This window comes from Cupressus sempervirens, chromosome 5 (assembly GCF_028749045.1).
Source record: "Cupressus sempervirens isolate cs-2001-9-10 chromosome 5, ASM2874904v1, whole genome shotgun sequence".
NCBI classification, from domain to species: Eukaryota; Viridiplantae; Streptophyta; class Pinopsida; order Cupressales; family Cupressaceae; genus Cupressus; species Cupressus sempervirens.
The window spans coordinates 748,387,581-748,406,853 of NC_143122.1; the positions used below are offsets into that span (position 1 = coordinate 748,387,581).

General features: G+C 33.8%; 1 pseudogene; it reads left to right on the plus strand.

Annotated features, from left to right (window-relative positions):
• Positions 1-2,856: 2,856 nt before the first annotated feature.
• LOC149558085 (disease resistance protein Roq1-like) overlaps positions 2,857-19,273 on the plus strand; it is a 28,348-nt pseudogene continuing 11,931 nt past the window's right edge.

The following is a 19,273-nucleotide window of genomic DNA, read 5'->3' on the forward strand; positions in this document are numbered from 1 at the left end:
ATAAGTATGATCATAAAGCTCATTTAAAATACAAATAATTTTTAATAGGTTCATAATATGGAAAAAATTGTAACAAGGCACTAAATGCAAATTTTTATTAGGAATATAGTGGAGAGAGACTATTAAGCATACACTAACCAATAAAATAATCATTATCTATAGTTAATAAATGACATGTTCTACATACTTTAATCAATTAATTATAAACATATTTTGCCCATTTTTAATGTAGATTAATTCATAAAATTATTTAGTTTCAAATATTTTACTAATTTGAATTAAATTATTATTACACTGGTATTAAATATAGTATAGTATTTAATGTTTAGATTAAATAGAGGATACTAATTCAATTATGAAGATGGTAATCCATGAACTTACTTTACTATTATCTTAACATTTACATACTGACTATTGTATATACCTATTTACAAACTAAATATGTTTATAGTTTCTTCATGTATCCACCTTTTTTCACATTTGAATTTGTTCTAATTTTCATTCTTATTGGCTTGCAAACCAAATAGCATTGTTCCAAACTCCTTTGTGCTACATAAGAAATGAACATGTTAGAAGGCTTAATAAATTAATGTTAGATTTAACTACATTTAGTACTTAGTACTTGTAATTTCTAGATTTGATTGTGTAAAATTTATTTTTTATCAAGATTGTAAATTAATCTTTGTGATCCATCACTAAAATAATCTCATTATAAAATTAACTAAATTACATTATGAATAAAATACAATGAACCAGCTCAATCTCTTGGGGTTTGGCTATGGCCTTGGGCTAATAGGCCTTTATATAGATCTTTTTGTTTCATATACATCTCATGACACATCTCCTTGTCATCTTGTGCAAGGCGATGCAACTCTCTTACCACTCCTTTATCTATAGGAAAAAAATTCTAAACTTCTGGAAATTCTCTCTCAGATAATATGTCTGCCCAAGAGCAGGTTTTTCCTTTCCACATCCAAATAAAGCCTTCACAGTGTTCTCATCTTTAACTAACATATGAAGATAATGACAATTGAATAGAAGAAATTTTATACTCATTTCTTGATCTCTTCTGCATATAGTAGTAAAATGAGATCCACACTTGCAATATGTGGAATCCTTTGCCTCAAATCTATTTGGGTTCAAGAATATCAAAAGTTTCATACAAACAAGATGACTTGATACATCATTGCACATGCATATTGTGCTACACTGTCCAATGACATCTTCATAACTACTCATTCTTGGCTCCAAATCAAGCTCAGTGCCCTTAACATCCATCTTCATCACAACAGCATAATATATAGAAACTATGTTCTTCAACCACTATGAAAAATGAAAATTGAAACCTAGATTGTTTTGAAAATATTATTGCCTGCAAAAACATTGGGATTGTTGTGTTTCTAGGATGGATTCTTCCCATTAGCTTCATGGTGGTTCTGGCATCCATGTTGCTTTCTAAGCTCGGGCTCTCATTTTTCTCCCAAGCTACATAGGGAAAAAGCTTAACCCCTTTTCTTCAATCAGATGTCGATGTTGTATCCATATGACCTAGAGCCAACGTCTACATAATGCTAATTTCTTCAACATCCAATGTTTGCAAGCATCAAGAGGTATTTTACGTTCTTCACATATGCTATACATTTCCTTCCTAAAAATCTCTGAATGATTTCATATATTTCATATGGATACAATTGTATCGCTGTTCAAAGGAGGCAACCAAGTGGGTCATGCATGGCGGTAGGGAACTTTTCTTCTCATGCTAGTCTAGAAAATACATATATGACAATCTGGACAATCCGTCCCTACTACGCTTATTGAATCAATGAAGAAGTCTGCAAGTGTTGGATGTTGTCAAAGGAATAGTAGGTGAAATGAATAGTTTCTTATGGCATGTTTCCCCTGCTTTGATTATAATCAGGTCAAATAAATTGTTCAAGTGGATTTAAGAGTGTAATCGAACTCTATGAATAAGGCCACTGCACAATTGAAAGTTGATTATCAAACATTATAAGTAATTCGATCCCCCAAATTTTTCAGAAACATCTCTCTTTCAAAAATTGATAGAGTGACTCCAAATGATTCCACCTAACGATACTCACACTCTTCTTACCACCATTAATGGTGGTCTGTCATGCAGATTCCCCCACATATTCTAATAGTCATTGTTGAATGGTTGCCTTCCCATGGATTTTATCCCTCGCCAACTGGACTCTACCATCGTGTTTCATAGTAGGTTAACTTGTTGTCTGTGGTGCCTACCCTCAAGTTAGAGATTGCACTCCCATATGTGCCTAGATAGAGATGAAGTACATGGACATGGACACTTAGCAAGAGACCAAATTCTGTCCAACTCAAACCTCTCAAGTCACCATTAATTCTTGTGCTCTGAATTGAATGGTCGAGATCGCTTCGATAGTCATCCAGCTTTATGTTGTATTTGTGACCATTGATCTTCAAAATCAGCTCATTCTTTTCGTATTGGGAACGCCTATGGCATAAATATAGAAATGCCTACAGCGTAAATAAATATATCGAAAAAACCATGGCGATAGAGCCCGAGAGACCTATATTTAGTAGCAGGTATGATCGTCAATTTCATTTTCAATCTTTATCCAATTGGACAAGCTTACTTCTTCGAGATTTACGTTAGCCATCATTTTTTTATTTGATTTCGGCCTCGATCTCACCCACTCTCAAGAAAGTTAATATTGATAGTTCCAGCCCAAATGGTGTCCGGCAAATCCCTCTCTGACGTTTACTGCATCCGACTTTGTATACCTTACCCTGTTGGCTATCGCGACTGCATATACATTCTTTCTCTTTTGCACCACACTTCAAACTTGTTCAGAACAAGTGATGGAGATTTCTGTTCACTCTCACGCTTCCACCTCGAAAACCCTCTGCCATCTCAATGAGGGATTTGATGAGTATCAGCCTCCTGCCACAAAAATCCCCTCGGATGTCCACAATAAATATAATGTGTTTCTCAGCTTTTGCGGGAAAGATGTTAGGACAACTTTTGTGGACCATCTCTACGAAGCTCTCTCTGGAGCGGGACTTTGGGTTTTCCTCCACAGCGAAGAACTGCACAAGGGCAAGGAAATTGAGTCCAGATGTGGAGATCGAAGGCCTTCATCATTCCTCTGTTTTATGATGTGGAACCGTCCGATGTTTTCTATCCTCAAAGAGAAGGAGGTCCATTCGAAGAGGCATTCCAAAAACATTACAGCCATCTAGATTGGCAGGATGAGAATACTATCGAGGAATGGAAGAATGCCCTTCAGCAAATCTCTTCTCTTTCTGGTTGGACAAGGCACGGGGAATTGAGCTAAGCAATTCGCATTTTTTCTTGAAATCCACCTTTTTTAGATGCTTAGTTATGATATTAGCCAATTGTCTGGTGAACAATTTGTTTCTTTCTATAGCCTTCAAAATAGCCCGATCTTCCTAGTTTATACCAACACATCGTTTTCATAAATTACTTACGGAGTTAATGATCAGCAGCATTTAATTAGTGGCTAGCAGCACTTCATGCATAAGGGATTAGATATTTTTTGAACTCCTCGTTACTAAAAGAAAATATCTAGCTATCCTTCTAACATTTGTTAATTTGATTGGGGAACTGATAATTGTGAATGCTCACGTTATGTTTCAATAATCTTGAAACGTAGAAGTTTTTCTTTATCGTTTTATGCATTCGTAGAATGCTTCCAAGTCCGCGTAACAGTATTGACTGTCTGTCTTTGTTGAATTGAAGTCACCATGCTTATAGTAACAACTTTAAATAGAAACAGTAACGTTTAATATATGGAATGTAATTTGCAGTTACGAGGGAAGACTGGTGAAAAGAGTTGTGAAGGACGTGTTAAAGACCTTGAAGATTACGCAGCTGGGTATCCCAGAGCATCCAGTGGGACTCAAAAGGAATATGTGTGACCTAATCAATAAATTAGACCCGAGTTCGTGTGATAGCACAGTGAGAGTGGGAGTCAGTGGTATAGGCGGTGTCGATAAAACCACCTTGGCCAAGGCTGTTTACATTACAATTCATGCTCAATTTGATGCGGGTTTCTTTGCGCAGAAAAAGTGTAACCTTTTGGACTTGCAACAAGCGATTCTAAAAAGATTGGTGAATTACCAGGGAGAAGTTTCAAGCGTTGCCGGGGGGAAATCTCTGATGAGAAACCAACTGCGAGGACTTCGGGCCCTTGTCATCTTGGACGATGTGAATGATAGGAGCCACTTGGATGCAGTGAATGGGGATTGGTTTGGGCCGGGCAGCAGAATTATCATTACATCCAGAGACAACCGCATACTCAACCTTGCCAAGGTTGATTGAGTAATTCACATGACTGGGCTACAGGAGGGTGAAACTCTTGAATTGTTTAGCTGGCATGCTTTTTCCAGGGCATTCCCGAAGGACCCCTTCAAAGATCTTTCTACAAGAATTGCAAGCGGTATCCCCTTTCACTACAAGTCATTGAGGCACGTTTGTTTGATAAGAAAGAGCCCAGTGACGTCCAATGTTGGGAAGAAGCTCTCCATAACATTGGGGAAAATCAAGAAATCAGTTGCGATGGACTCAGCCGTGTTGAGAAGGAAATATTTCTGGATATTGCTTGTTGTTTTGCTGGTGGGGGGAAAAATAACGCTGTTATCTTCAAACAGAGTTCAAACAGCCCTCAAGAATCTTTTGCTGAAAATGCTTGTAGCTATAAAGAAGACTAGAGCCGAAGATCTCCTCGATATGCATGACATTTTGCGAGGAATAGGAAGAAAGATTCAAGAGCAGCTTGATAATAATAGCAGATTGGGGCTGCCAAAGGGTACACACAGAGCTTTGAGTAGAGACAGAGTAGAGAGAATAAATATGCTTGTTTACACAGGAGAGAATGAAAAAGATCCAGTAAGCTTACATAGAATGCTTTCTCTCCGCTACCTACTTGTGCAAAATACAAGAGTAGTGGGCAACATTGGAAACTTAGCTCCAAATTTGTTATGGATAGAAATTAGAAATTGTGAATTCAATGAGACTTATACATGGTTAACATTAAGAAACAGAGTGGATAGCAATTGGGCCCATGTCAAGATTTTAAGTGTAGAGCAATGTGCAAGTCTTACGGGAATCCCGAAAACAGTTGACAGCTTGGTGAATCTCCGATGCTTGTACGTGCGGAATTGTGCACCTCTCACAACACTTCCAAACGCTCTTGGCAACTTGTCACAGTTGCAGGTGTTATGTGTGTACCGTTGTGCCAACTTGACAAGCCTTCCGAGCACCGTGGGCAACTTGACTCAGCTTTTAAAGTTGGATTTGGAAGGTTGTACGGGGCTAAGCAAGCTTCCGAGCAATGTAGGTAATTTATCTCAACTGCAGGAGGTGAAGTCGCAAGGATGTACAGGGCTAAGGAATCTTCCAAACACAATGGGCGAATTGGAACAACTCCGGCGTTTGATCCTGGCTGGTTGTTCTGGTTTACAGAGCCTGCCCTACGCAGTGAGCAGGATGCAAAATCTCAGGGCATTGTTCATGCGTGATTGCTATGAATTTTTGGGAGACATAGAAAGCTTTCATGATGGGGTTGTAAAGTTAGCCCGGCTTAGAGAGATAAGCAGGTAAAAGATCATTTATAGGCTTATTTTGATAAAAATAAGAGATCTAAGATTTACTAAGATATGAAATAAGCACAAATACTTGGCAATGGAAAAAAGAGAAATAAACACTTAAGAGAGAAGCAAATTTTATTCATCAAACTGATTGCCACAAGGCTATGCAATGGCCTCTATATATAGAGAGCCCATGAGATGAGAAGATGATTCTAGAGGATAAGGTGATAAGGTTGTATGACCTAGTATCAAGGAGGACATTCATATCTTCTTAGGATAATGTTGTATGACATAGTTTCATGGAGGACATTCCTATCTTGTTACCAATTTAATAGGAAATGTGTGGCATACTTGTTGTTTGGTTATAACAGCATGACTGTTGACTATTTCTAACATCCTCCCTTAATTTCTACCACTAATGATAATGTATGGGAGAAATTACAATAAAAAATATAGATAGGATAGGTCCCGGCATTCAGCCTTGTTAGGTACCTATTTACAACAAAAGAAAGAGAGGGGAACATGATATGACTAATACCTATTTACAACAAAAGAAAGAGAGGGGAACATGACATGACTATCCCCCCTTAATGCTCACCTCAATCATGCCGAGCATGCCTCGTAGTTTCAGAAATTTGGCCTCAAGCATACTCTTAGTAAATATATCTGCTGCTTGGTCTTCACTTGAACAAAAGAGAAGATTAACAAAAATTGCTTGAACAAGATCCCGAATATAGTGAACATCAATCTCAATGTGTTTTATTTTAGCATGAAAAACAGGATTATTTGCAACTTGAATAGCACTTTGATTATCACAATACAAAGCAGTAGCTGAACTTTTTGAAAAACCAAACTCAAATAAAAGGTTGCGAATCCAAACTACTTCCTTTCCAGCTTCTTTTGTTGCTCTATATTCTGCTTCACATGAGGACAATGATGTAGTAGTTTGTTTTTTGCTACTCCATGTAATTGGACCTGACCCGAGCTGAAAAATATAACCACCAGTAGATTTTATATGATGTATGTCACCTCCCCAATCTGAATCTGTGAAGCCAGTCAAAGAAACTGAAGACTTGTAACTATAATGAATGCCATAGTAAATGGTGCCACGAATGTATCATAAAATTCTTTTGGCAGCCAACCAATGAGTTTCTTTTGGTTCCTGCATAAATCTAGATACCAAATTGACTGCAAAACAAATGTCTGGTCTAGACTGTGTTAGATAAACCAAGCTACCAACAAGCTATCTATATAAAGTAGAATCCACCTTCTTGGAAATACATTCTCTAGTAAGCTTAATTCCAGATTAAAAAGGAGTAGGGGCTGGCTTACATTCAAGCATGTTAAATTTATCTAAAAGATCCAAAGCATATTTTGCTTGAGAGATAAATAACCCATCATGAAGTCTACTAATTTGCGAGCCAAGAAAATAATTCAGTTCACCCAAATCACTCATATGAAATGCCCCTTTAAGATCTGATTTGAAATCACTAATTAACCCAATATTTGGTCTAGCTATGAGTAAATCATCCACATAAACTGCAACAATAATAATTTCCATTTTGCACTCTCTTCACATAAAGATTTGGATCTGATTTGCATTTTTGAAACCCATGAAGCTGAAAATACCTATCAATCTTCTCATTCCATGTTCTTGGTGCTTGTTTAAGCTCATAAAGTGACTTCTTTAATCTACAAACAAGATTAGGATGTTGTTGATCTACAAAACCTAGTGGCTGATCCATATATATTTCTTCATATAAATCTCCATTTAAAAAAGCATTTTTTACATCCATTTGATGAATATGCCACCCAAGACTTGCAGCCAAAGAAAGAATAATTCTAACTATATTCATTTTAATGACAGGAGCAAAATTTTCTTCATAATCAACACCCTCTTTTTGATTAAATCCCTTAGCAACCAATCTAGCTTTAAATTTTTCTATAGCACCATCTGATTTAAATTTTGTTTTATAAATCCATTTGCAACCAATGAAATTCTTACCTTTGGGAAGTTGCACAAGTTCCCAAGTTTTATTTTTCACCAAAGCTTCATATTCTTCTTCCATAGCTTGCTCCCATTCTTTCTTCCCTCTAGCTTCCTCATATGATCTTGGGTCATTTACTTGTAATACTTTGGCCATGAGAGCACTACCATTCCTCCCTTGGATCTTTGAGCCTTGCCTATATATTTCTTCAACACTCCTTGTCATTTGGCTAGCTGAAAAGTTATCTTCTTCATCATTACTACCTGCAGAAAATGTCTGATTACAAGCATTAGTTGTGTTGTTTTCACTAGTATTTTCATCATTTGTAAAAGTGCACAACTCATCCTCATCAATGTAGTCTCCATTTCCTCCTAAAATATCTAAAAAATGAGAAGCATTTGGTGTTGTAGAGTGAGAAGGAGTGGCTATAAGTTGTGAATGCTCATCAAACTTCACATCTCTACTAACAAAGACCTTGCTTGTTGTCAAATCATATAACCTATAAGCCTCTTATTCTTCACTATAACCCATAAACAAACACTTATGACTCTTTGGTTCTAACTTTTTCCTTTGTGCATCAGGAATGTATGCCCAAGCAATACACCCAAATACTTTAAAATATCCAATGTGAGGTTTCTTACCACTCCATGCTTCTTCAGGGGTGACATTTGTGAGAGCTTTGGTGGGCATTCTATTTATAATATGTGCAGCACAAGAAATAGCCAAACCCCAAAATTTATTAGGCAAACTTTTAAAATGCAACATACAACGAGCCATTTCTAAAAGAGTTCTATTCATTCATTCAGCCACCCCATTTTGTTGAGGAGTATAAGGAACTGTTCTTTGCACCTTAATACCATAATTTTCACAAAATGACTCAAAAGCTTAATTGCAATATTCACCCCCATTATCTGTCCTCAAACATTTAATTGTTTTGCCACTTTGATTTTCAGCTAATGCCTTAAACTTTTGAAATACTTCAAACACTTCTTTTTTCCTTTCAAAAAAATAAACCCATACTCTCCTGCTATAATCATCAATAAAAGTGAGAAGGTACCTAGCACCTGAAAGTGAAGGATATCCTGGTTCACATAAATCGCTATGAATAAGTTGCAATGGATGATTAGCTCTCCATGCTTTATCTGAATCAAAAGGATCTCGATAATGTTTCCCTAACACACAACCTTCACACACACCTTCACAAGCTGAAATTTTTGTTAATCCTCTAACCATATCCATTCTAACCATATCTTGTAATTTTCTATAATTTAAATGTCCAAGTCTGGCATGCAAAAGTTGTGACATATAATCAGTCTGAGCAATAAAAGCATGAGAGAGTGTCTTTTTATCATCAAGAAACTCCACAAATTTAAATAGATCCTCTTCATGATCAACTCTACCAATAGCAATTATATTACTTGGGTCTTTTCTATCTCTAACAATAACTTGATCAGCATTGACAACAAACTCATATCCAGCTTGAACTATTTTGTATACAAAAATAAGATTCGCCCCCAATCCTTTAACCAATAAAACAATTTTCAAAGACCCATGTGTTACATTAACAGTTCCTGTTCCTAAAACTGAAAGTTTTATTTTATTGCCAATAGAAATTTCTTGATCTGAATTCTTCCCTTCATAAAAATCAATAAACAAAGATCTATCCCCAGTCATGTGAGATGATGTCCCTGAATCTAAAATCCATTCTTTATTAGAATCTAAAGCAAAGTATCCCCCTTTAACACTAGATTTACTTTTAGGTGTAGCAATTACCTCCTCATTTGATTTCTCCTACCTTTTTAAAGAGATAGCTACGAAACTATGATTATCCTTCTTTCCATCCTTAAACCTTTCTTGCTTGGGCTTATATTGCTGCCTTTCATTGTCCCTCTTCTTCAAACAAAACTTCTCCATGTGATTCTCACCTCCACAATACCTGCAAATAAAAGGCTTTCTTCCAGCTTGCTTTTCTGCACTATCATTTCTAGAAAAATGATTAGAACCTTCATAATTTCAAAATTTATTATTTCCTCTCCAATTCTTTTTTCCATCATTTCTAAAAAATTTACTTTTGGCTGTGTATGCATGATTCTTCTTAATATGCCCTTCTTTAATAAGCTAAACTTCTTCATCTAAAACAGATTTGCAAAATTGATCAAAAGTTTGCTGGGGGGTATTGGGATTTAGTTGAAGAACCCTTTTCCTTGATTCCTTAAAAACTTTATATGGCTAGGGAAGCTTACTTTCAACCATTGCAATCAACTGAAAATCTTTTTTTGCATATTCAACACCTATTTTTTTTAGCTGAGTATTTAAAAAAGTAACTTCGTTGAAGTAAACAGACATTTTTTCAAAATAAGATGGATCTAAATTCATCAATTTTTCTTCTATACTAAACGTGCTAGCCATGTCTGCATCTTTATAATCTTTTTCTAAAGTCTCCCATAGCTCTATTGGGTTATCAATATTGACAAATCTTCTATTTAGATTGGGGCTCGAAGCTTTACCAATAATACCTCTAGCTTGCTCCAACTTACATTTCCACAACTCCTTTTCTTTATTAATTTTTTGAGGTTCCCCAATTTCTTTATTTACTATCCTTCATAAAGCCTTCTCTCTTAGAGCATTCTTGACTGCAATCTTCCAATCTATAAAACCACTTCCATCAAAGATAGGCAAAACTTCATTTGAAGAACCCATGTTAGCAAAAAAAAATCAGCCTTCAAACAAATCTAGCAATATTCTAGCAGCATAACAGCCCTACAACCAAATATCACTCCAAAAAAATCAGTCCTGCAAACAAACCATTTCCAGCAATATATTCCTTTAACAAAACCCTCTAGCAATATTTCTAGCTGAACTTCTAAATAAATCTCCAGCTGAACTTGGCTAAACCTTGCTCTGATACCATGATAAAAATAAGAGATCTAAGATTTACTAAGATCTGAAATAAGCACAAATTCTTGGCAATGGAAAAAACAAAAATAAACACTTAAGAGAGAAGCAAATTTTATTCATCAAACTAATTGCCACAAGGCTATGCAATGGCCTCTATATAGAGAGAGCCCATGAGATGAGAGGATGATTCTAGAGGATAAGGTGATAAGGTTGTATGACCTAGTATCAAGGAGGACATTCATATCTTCTTAGGATAATGTTGTATGACCTAGTTTCATGGAGGACATTCCTATCTTGTTACCAATTTAATAAGAAATGTGTGGCATACTTGCTGTTTGGTTATAACAGCATGACTGTTGACTATTTCTAACATATTTAACATGGTGTATCTTTGAGGGAATATATATTTCTCTTTGTTTGATCAAAGAATAAAGTAGTGAGGATTAAAGAGATCTTGTATTTTGTAGAAGCACCGGATTAGTAAGTTTGGTACAGAAGAAGTTTAAAGTATGCACTGTTTGCCATGAAGATGATGCAGAAGAGACATTGAGAGATTATAGAGACAAGTATCTTCGTGGTGGGTCAACTCATATATGTAGAGTGAGCGAGAATGAAGAAAGTAGTGACATTAGAGAGGCGATTAAGAGCAACGATATTGTCATTCATGTGATTTCCAAAACCTTTCTAGAGTCAAACATGTGCATGAGAAATTTAGCAGCCATGTACTACACAAATAATGGCCTTATTGTTCCTCTACACATTCCTAGCTATTTGACCTACTATAGAAAATATGGCTGCGGATTGGCACGGTTACAATATATATTGTAAGATAATGTATATTTTTCTTCGCATCTCAATATTTAAATTATTTCCTTAAAGCTTTGATTTTTAATTAAAAAAATCGTGCTTAGTGTTTGGTAAGAGTGTCTAAATGAGATAAATATTTTCAACAACATTGGAATCAAATAAGTAGATTTTAAAAGTAATAAATTGCATTGTGTTTTTAATTAAATTATTAATTTATCTTTCATTTTTAAAGGTATGAATAAAAGTAAATTTTGATATATAATTATTTGTATAAATTTTTTAAATTTGAAAAGATTCATTTTTGATGATAAGCATTTTATGAAATTGACTATTATAACTTATTAGTTCCTATCTATGGTAGGACAAATTATGCTTTTCTTTGGAGATTAAGAATTATTTCTACAATGTGTCAAAGAATTTGTCACCCAATAAATGTTTCTGTTAAAGTTTATGAAGTTGTATACATTTTTAAAATCTAAAAAATGTAACTTATCGAATTCGCTATTAGAAAAAAAGACAAGTAGAAAATTCTAATTTACTCACCAAAATACTAAAATTTTCAATCATCCAAATCAATAAATTTTATTTAATCCAAATATTCCAAACACCATGTTCTTTTAAGAATCAATGCCACATGATAAATCAATTCCAAAAAATTCTTTAGTGAAAATGTAAATAAATATAGCAAGTGGAAGACAAAATGTGCTTACAACATGCTTTAAGTTTGCTTGTTTCTTTCTAAGGTTTTGGGTTAAGGGAAGAGCCATAGAGTTGATTGATATATTATAACTATCCATCTCTTCAAACATGCTTTAAGTTTGTTACCATGATTACTCAATGTAATTCAGGATATTTATTTTTCCATTTTCAATCCTTTAAAGTAAGGTTTCCTTTCTGTGTAACAAACTTTTGATGTAATAGAACCCTAGGCTATTCAAGTTGGCATGAGTTTCTATAATTTTGTTGGAAAAAAATGTATTCAAATAAATTATATGAGAATATTTAAATTAATAAAAGAAAATATTTTGCTAAGAACCTATTTTTTTGTATGATACTATGCTTTACAATTTTGACTCTTTTTAAGAACTCTTTTATTTAGTTTTTGAAATAACTCTACCCTCAAAGAATTTAGCTTCAAGTTTATCATGTTAAATCTTAAAATTGAAAAGCCTTTCAGAAAAGAAATTCAAACAAAATTTATGAGACAAAAACCTGAAAATTGTTCTTGTAAATAAGATATACTAAGATTGAACTATATATCACTATCACTATAGTGTAACCTAATTAGAAATGAAAAAGTAAAATATTTACATATGCTCAACAAATTAACTATAGTTCACAAATTCTAAGTTTTGATGTGCATATCATGTTAGAACATGTGAGTTACCCAAAAGAACTAAACAAATGGAACTTTTTTTGATGAAGTAGTGGTCAACTAGAGGGGCATGACAATAAAGTCATTCTCTACTAAGACCCAATATTATAATCCCTATTCTTAATATAACTATCCATCTCTTCTAATATGTCTTAGTTGTGTTGTTATTTGTTCATAGTTTTGTATGAGCTCTAAATTTTGTAACTCTGCTCATAGTTTTCTCATAATTTGTTCTAAATTTTTATAGTCCCCAAGCTTTATTAATTTCAAAGTGGGAAGTATATTCTACCAAACTATTAACATGAGGTAAACAATTTAATGGTACAGATTTTTGGAACTTTGCATTCAATTATAACAATAAGGCCACATAAGCATATGTTGGGTTGTAACGCACTGGGAGTTATAATAATTCTATCAGAAGATAAACAAATGATTCAAGATAGAGAAATTCAAAGAGTAAAAAAAAATCATGTAGAGTACGTAAAGTGGACTAGTTACATGAAAATGAAATTGGAGATAATGGTCTAAAACCATATTTGGATTATTTGTGATCTAAATTAAGAATTCAGATTACAATACCTAGTGTAGAACTTGTGGTACTATGATTTAATTGAAATCAAGTAAAATTCAGCAATAAATTTTTTTGCAAGCCAAAATGTGATCCATATAAATCAAAAATAGAGTTTATGCAAGTCTGGTGCATCCCAAGGGTCACCTCTATCCCTTGGAAAGAAAAATCAAAAGTCCACAAGCTAATTAGTTACAAAATAAACTCTAACAACTATGAAAACTATAATAATCTATATCAAAAATTATGTCTACTTGTAGAAGTCATAACTTTCTACTTGTAGCTCAAAATCATGAACCATCAAAATTTCTAGAAACACATTCTAAATTTCTACATTCAAGGAGTGAAGGTTTAAGCATTGCTTGGCACAAAAGAAGTCTGAAAATGCCCCTAAGGTTTCCATAAATGTGAAATACTAGAAAATACAAAATACGAAAAAAAAAGTTTAGTATTTTCCCTTTTTTATGGTGCCAACATCCTGTGCATCTTCCTATACTGTGTTTTGATCAATTTTAAGTAGAAATAGAATATTATTATATTGCTCCATTGCCTATCTTCGCATTGTCTATTTTTAACTGGGCATATTTTGGAGAATTCTTGGATGGTTGCTAAGTTACAAATTTATCAAGCCAACAACTTAATGCTACTCAAGTACTGCATTTGTCTCTTTAGTTTTTATTTTAATTTTTATTGCTTCTCAACTATTTAATGGTATATATTTTGACAACTTTATATTAATTTATAAAAATAAAGCCATGGGACATGTTGGGCTCTAACAAATTGGCATTTATAATAATGGCCTTGAAAGATAAACCTGTGATTCATGATAGAGAAATTTAGAAAGTCAAGAGAAATCATGTAAAGTACCAAGGTGGACTAGTTACTTGAAAAGAAAGAAAAGAAAATTGGAGACATTAGTATGAAACTATATTTGGATTATTTAAAATAGAAATACATTTTTTTTAATCACTCCATCACCAATCTTCTTGTCTTCTATTTTTAACTAGATGGGGAATGCTTAGGTAACTGCCAAATTGTAAATTCATCAAGCCAATTACTTAATGCTACTCAAGTATTTCATTTGTCTCTTCAATTTTTATTTCCTTTAGTAAATCTTTTTAGTCATTTTTGGGCTTGAAATATCAAAGTCTGCATTTTATGTCTTTGTGTCCAAGAACCAAGGGCATTTTTTGATAGCACACCATTATGAAGAATTTTAAGCTAGGTATATTTTGATTTCTATTACAACATGCACTTGTTAATTTTTCATTTACATAAGTGTCATTTAATGTATGCTACAATATTAATTTGTTTTTATTTTGCCTAAAATTTTGATGCGAGATGTTAAAGAATAAAATTCTCTCTTTTAGGTCATATTTATAAAAATTGAAATCCAAATGCTGCTATATGCACATCTTACAGGAATTTAATTTCATGAAATGACATCCATTTGAGGCATTTTGTCAAACAATTTAAGAACCTTATATATGCTTCCACATTTTACATATTTTTCCATCATCTAATTAGCAACTACATCATCACCAAAAAATAAATTTCCCTAATTTAAGGTAACAAATAATCCAAATTTATGAGGTTTTTGAATGATATTTACAATGCTATTAATAAGATGAGATACAATTCAATGAGGTAGACAGTTGAATACATTAATAGATAAGAAACAAAAATTACTAACATCTAAATAATCGATGATATATGATTATAAGTCTAATCCATTTTCTAAAGAAATGACATCAAAAGTACAAGTACAATAATCAAGAGGATAAGATAGAAAGTAAAGGTCTAGCAAGGTTCTTCATTTGTAATAGAATACTACCCCTATTCTCCGATCCTTATTACAGATATTAGTAGCAATACCTCCCAATGACATGGGACATGTAGGCCCATCTCATTGTGCTCGTAGAGATAATGACACAACTACAGTTACATAAGACATAAACATCGAAGGCTTACAAAAATGCCAAACAATGCATTTCTCAAGTACACATATGATCATGAATTCAATGCAATACTATATTCAAACAAATAAAACATGGGAGTTAGTGAATCTACCTAAAGTAAAAGACTGAATAAGGGTCAAATGGGTTTGTAAAACTAAATTTGATGTAGAAAGTAAAATTTTAAATCATAAGGAACAACTATTTACTATTTAATTTTCACAACATTATTAGATTGATTATAATTAGGTGTTTTCCCTAGTCACTAGAAGTTAGAAGTAATCTAGCAATGACTAGACATAATAATTAGAAAGTGTATCAAATGGGTCTAAAATCAGCATTAATGAATTATTTTCTTGTTCCAAAGGTTTATGTTCACAAACCGCCTAGTTGTTTGGTTGGTATTCATAGAAATAAATCATATAAATGTTTAGAAACACAATTTATAGTATGAAATATACACTTAGAAATGTGATTTAAAGTATGAAATAGACACTTAGTATTGCAAGAGCATCCTGGGTTTTCTTGTTAATCAGCTCATTTTTGGTCATTTTCCATGTTGGTGCCGAGTTACTATAGCACTTAGTTGGTTTCGAGTTATAGTAGCACTTAGTTGGTACCAAGTTAATGTACCACTTAGTTGGTGCTGAGTTACTATAGCACCTAGTTGGTATTGAGTTACTATAGCACTTAGTTGGTGCCAAGTTACTATAGCACTTAGTAGTTGCCGAGTTACTTTATGCGTCGAGTGTTAGCATTTGGATGTCATTTCTGCAAGCTAACTTATGAGATTTATTTCGATCATAATATTTATGTTAAAATCTTTTCTTGGGATGTGTCTAGACCATTGTTGGGTTAGCCTTCCTCTTATGTAATATTCTAGAATAATCTATAAGCCATTTTGGCAAGTATATATAGAGTGTTTAGGCTTAGAGTTAGGCAGTCTTTGAAGAGGATTATAGAGAAGAACTAGAAAGCATGAATTTTTTGTTGGATCTTTGAATGTGAATGCATTTTTATTTGGTTGTAACCTAGAAGGCCTTATAGTTGGGCATGTATGAAGATATTTTGATGAATCAATAAAAGTATTTCACTCTTCTTCCTCCTTTGGTTGTTGTTCTTTGTGTTTTATTTCATTGTGTCAACTCTTGTACAGTGGTTTGGATAGTTGGGTGAGCCTTTGGACCTAGTTATTTATCACTTTCATACATTAGGTGGTATCAGAGCTTGAGGTTCATCCTTGTGGAGATTGGATTGTGTAGAATCCTGATTCAAATTTGGTTGTAGGGTGGCATTTTTGGGGATTTGACCTATAACTTGCAGAGGGTTATGATCTTGTAGGAAACTAATTTGTAAAGATGGTTCGTGGTAGAGAAAGTGCTGATAATTCCATATTGGATCAGTTGAGACAAAGTGTAGCCAGATTAGATGTTGTGAAGACAACCCAGAGGAGAGGAGCACATCTTGATGATGTAAGTGATGATGAAGTAGCAAGACCAAAAAATGATCCAAAACTTGAAGAAGATCAAGATGAGGAAAGATTGTTGCAACTGTTATCTAGGGAAAATTCAAAGCCTACTATAGAAGTTGTTCCTTCTGATAGAAAATTAGATACCAATATTGTGTTGGATTGGATCTCAAATATGGAGAAGTTCTTTGAGTATGAAAACACTCCTAATAATTGAAAGGTGATGATTGTAGTCACCAGGTTGAAAGGTCATGCATCACTATGGTGGGAACATTTGCAAACTAATAGACAAAGGAGAGAAAAGGAGAAGATCAGAACTTGGACAAAAATGGTGAACAAGGTAAAGAACAAATTCCTTCCTACTAATTACCAAGTTAGCTTGTTGAGAAAGATGCAAAAATTGAAATAAAAGGACATGATTGTGAAAGAGCATATTGAGGAATTCTATAGATTGGACATTAGATCTGGACATGTGGATGATGATGTTGAGAAAATTGCAAGGTACATAAATGGATTGAGATCTAGAATTCAAGATGAAATAAGTTTTGTGAAGTTGGAAAGTGTTGAAGAAGCATACCAATATGCCTTGAAAGCTTAGGAGATCTTTACAAAGAAGTATGAACAAAGACAAAGAGGTAGAGGTGGTAGATTCTAGAGAGGCAGTGGAAGATCTTATGGTGAAAGTGGTAGAACTAACAATTTTGTTCAAGATAAAGGTAAATCCGAGTGGAAGAATGATACCAGAGGCAAGATCGAATGGAAAAGTGGTAATTCTTATCAAGGAGGTACTAATTCTTATTGAGGAAGAGGTAATTCTTATTCTAGGGATGGATTTCATGGTAATTGTTTTAGATGGAGTAAAGATAGACATAAATCTTTTGAATGTTGATCCTTTGAAAGTGGGAAAGGTAACAGAAATGTTGTGATTCAAGGAGATGATGAGGGTTCACCAAGTGGACTTGAGGCTTGATAAAATCTGATGGTGAGAAGAACCTTATGTAATAAGATATGTTATGAGGAACCTATTTTAAGGAGAAGTCTTTTCAATCCAAGATGTAAGATGGCTAGAAAATGCTGCAAAGTGATCATTGACAGTGGAAGTTCTACAAATTTGGCATCAAAAGAGCTGGTTACAAAGTTGAAATTGTAGAGGCTAAAGCATCCTAAACCCTATCATGTTTCATGGATCAAAGATGAGCTTAAGATATTGGTAAGTGAGCAATGCCTTGTGAAGTTCAAGATTGGACATTACTTTGATGAAGTTTTGTGTGATACTATGCCTATGGGTTGTTGTCATATTCTATTGCATAGACCTTGGCAATGTGATAGATATGCTATAAATGATGGAAGATTTAATTAATATACTCTTTGGGTGAATGGGAAGAAACAAATATTGTTTCTTTTAATTAAAAATCTAGATGAGGCTAATTGTACTACTCTAAAAATTTGCATGGTTAATGGGAGACAATTTGAAAAGGAAATGAAAAATAATTTGTTTTACTATGATTCCAAAGAAACCAAATTGTCTTAATAGTACCCTAATGCCAGAAAATAGTGTTAACCAAGTGCTAGTTAGTGGTGACTGAGGGATAGCTGGTAGTATTGACCTGAGTACCAGAAAGAATTTTTGAATCACTAAATGAGTATAAAGAGATTGTTGTAGAGAATATACCTAATGGTTTACCTCCAATGAGAGGTATAAGTCACTATATGGATTTGATTCCTAGAGCTAGTTTCTAATCAAAGCAGCATATAGATTGACACCTATAGAGAATGAAGAATTTAAATAAGAAGTGCATGAGTTGTTGTAGAATTGTTTGATCAGAGAAAGCTTAAGTTCATGTGTTGTACCTATTGTATTAGCACCTAAAAAGAATGAAGAATGGAGAATGTGTACTGATTCTAGAGCTATTAACAAGATAACATTGAAATATAGGTTTCCTATGCTAAGGATGGATGACATAATGGATTTTTTGAGTGAAGCAAAGTATTTTACCAAGATTGATTTGAAGAGTGGCTATCATCATATCAGAATTAGAGAAGGTGATGAATGGAAGACTACTTTCAAGACAAAAGATGGTTTGTATGAATGGTTGGTTATGCCTTTTCGTTTGACTAATGCACCTAGTAATTTCATGAGGTTGATGAATGAGGTTATGAAAAGATTTTTGGGTAAGTTTGTGATTTTTTATTTGGATGATATTCTAATATTCAGTAAGACTAAGGAAGAACATCTTGAGCATATTAGACAAGTATTGCAGAGGTTGAAAGAGGAAAAGTTGCTAATTAATCTGAAAAAGTGTTCTTTTATGCAAGAGGAAATTATGTATTTGGGATTTCTAATTTCAGCTAATGGATTGAAGATGGATCCTGAGAAGGTTAAAGAAATTTTGGAATGGCCTACACCTGAGAATGTGGGTGAGGTAAGATCATTTCATGGTCTGGCTAGTATTTATAGAAAGTTTATAATGAATTTTAGTGATGTTTGTAATGCTATGACTGAAACAATGAGGGGAGATAAAAAGGAATTCAAGTGGACACATGGAGCTGATAAGAGTTTGGGACTTTGAAACAAAAGGTTGTTGAATTACCCATATTGGCTTTGCT